At 45.5% G+C, this 2500-nt stretch overlaps 1 protein-coding gene and 1 long non-coding RNA gene across 2 annotated transcripts in view; both read right to left on the bottom strand.

Moving 5' to 3' along the window:
• The window catches only part of lrp5 (low density lipoprotein receptor-related protein 5), a 73135-nt gene that overhangs the window by 29754 nt on the left and 40881 nt on the right, over nucleotides 1-2500 (bottom strand). The window lies entirely within an intron of this gene.
• Nucleotides 1379-1850, bottom strand: LOC132972300 (uncharacterized). The gene is made up of 2 exons (XR_009672897.1): nucleotides 1724-1850; nucleotides 1379-1439 (listed from the first exon to the last, which is right to left on the bottom strand). It is a non-coding gene; the product is annotated as an uncharacterized LOC132972300 (long non-coding RNA).

Raw genomic sequence — 2500 nt, 5'->3', positions numbered from 1 at the left:
ATGTTTTAACCCAGAGAGTGATTCTCTGAGAGCGAGATGTTTTAACCCCGAGAGTGATTCTCTGAGAGCGAGATATTTTAACCCCGAGAGTGATTCTCTGAGAGCGAGATGTTTTAACCCCGAGAGTGATTCTCTGAGAGCGAGATGTTTTCACCCCGAGAGTGATTCTCTGAGAGCGAGATGTTTTAACCCAGAGAGTGATTCTCTGAGAGCGAGATATTTTCACCCCGAGAGTGATTCTCTGAGAGCGAGATGTTTTAACCCCGAGAGTGATTCTCTGAGAGCGAGATGTTTTAACCCCGAGAGTGATTCTCTGAGAGCGAGATGTTTTAACCCAGAGAGTGAGATATTTTAACCCCGAGAGTGATTCTCTGAGAGCGAGATGTTTTAACCCTGAGAGTGATTCTCTGAGAGCGAGATGTTTTAACCCCGAGAGTGATTCTCTGAGAGCGAGATATTTTCACCCCGAGAGTGATTCTCTGAGAGCGATTCTCTGAGAGCGATTCTCTGAGAGCGAGATGTTTTAACCCCGAGAGTGATTCTGAGAGCGAGATGTTTTAACCCAGAGAGTGATTCTCTGAGAGCGAGATATTTTCACCCCAAGAGTGATTCTCTGAGAGCGAGATGATTTAACCCAGAGAGTGATTCTCTGAGAGCGAGATGTTTTAACCCCGAGTGATTATCTGAGAGCGAGATGTTTTAACCCCGAGAGTGAGATGTTTTAACCCCGAGAGTGATTCTCTGAGAGTGAGATGTTTTAACCCCGAGAGTGATTCTGAGAGTGAGATGTTTCAACCCTGAGAGTGATTCTCTGAGAGTGAGATGTTTTAACCCTGAGAGTGATTCTGAGAGTGAGATGTTTTCACCCCGAGAGTGATTCTGAGAGCGAGATGTTTTCACCCCGAGAGTGATTCTGAGAGTGAGATGTTTTAACCCCGAGAGTGATTCTGAGCGCGAGATGTTTTAACCCCGAGAGTGATTCTCTGAGAGCGAGATGTTTTAACCCAGAGAGTGATTCTCTGAGAGCGAGATGTTTTAACCCCGAGAGTGATTCTCTGAGAGCGAGATGTTTTAACCCAGAGAGTGATTCTCTGAGAGTGAGATGTTTTAACCCTGAGAGTGATTCTGAGAGTGAGATGTTTTCACCCCGAGAGTGATTCTGAGAGCGAGATGTTTTCACCCCGAGAGTGATTCTGAGAGTGAGATGTTTTAACCCCGAGAGTGATTCTGAGCGCGAGATGTTTTAACCCCGCCCGTCTTCATCCTGAGGGTGAGAACGTCTTGGACACGGAGGAGAGAGAAAAAGACAAAAAGACAGAAAGAGCGAGAAGACACAAAAGTGACAAAAGTCAACCATTCACACACACACACACGCACACACACACAGACACACACACACACACAGTGTCACACACACACACACACACACACGGGCTGAGCTCCCGCAGGAAATGAGACATGCGGCTGCTGTCACTCCGTGGTAGCGGGGACGGAGGGATGGACGGAGGAGCAGAGACACAGAGCGGGAAACAGGAAGTGGGGAACACGCAGCTGGCAGGTTGCCGTGGAAACTCTGAGCAACAACAGGTGTGTGTGTGTGTGTGTGATATTTGTGTAACGTGCGAGCTGATCAGGCTGATCGATGGAAACATGTCACAGCAGAGACTCACAAACTCTAAAGTTCAGGTGATGATTCAGGTATCAGACACACACACACACACACACACAGACACACACACCCTGAAGACTCAACCCTTACAATAATAAACAGTATAAACAGAGTGCGCAGGACTTGATCTGACTTGTTTCGTCCTGTGATTACAGAAACACAACCTGTGGGACGCTTTCTGTGTGTGTGTGTGTGTGTGTGTGTGTGTGTGTGTGTGTGTGTGTGTGTGTGTCTCCTCCATGTTAACAGATGGAACAAACTAAACAGTCTTAAAACACGTCAGATTAATGTCTGTCTTTAGAGTTGTATCATGCTGATGAATGTCACTTTTAATTCATTATTTGATTATATAAAAAAGGAGTATAACTCCATGACTGACAGCTGCGTTGACCAATGAGGCTCCTGCGTTTGCTGTGTGCTTTCAGATGATCAGTCGAGGAGGAAATGTAACAAACACACAAGAGTCTTTGAACTTTCCATCACAGTGTGGACTGAACCCACCTGAGCAACCTTTGACCTTTTAGCAGGAAGGTTAATGTGTGTCTTGGTTAGAGGAAGGGGTGGGGCATCAATACAGCACTTCCTCCAGCTGATCTGTACTGAACTATATGTGGGGACTGATATGAACGCTGCTCTTTGGTCTCTCAAACGAACACCAGGGGGCGTCTTATTCTGACATGGTGAATTACTTTCTCCCTTTTTCAGTTGAGTCAGAAACTGAAAAATCTTGTTGTATCAGTTTAATTTACGACCCTCTGAAGTCACTAAGGACAAAACTGTCCATGCTAAAAAACTGATATAAAAATAAAACAGATTGATATCTTCTACTTT

Source organism: Labrus mixtus, chromosome 4, assembly GCF_963584025.1.
Source record: "Labrus mixtus chromosome 4, fLabMix1.1, whole genome shotgun sequence".
NCBI lineage: Eukaryota > Metazoa > Chordata > Actinopteri > Labriformes > Labridae > Labrus > Labrus mixtus.
Note: the sequence above shows the minus strand (reverse complement) of the source record. Positions and strands in the feature narration are given on the sequence as shown.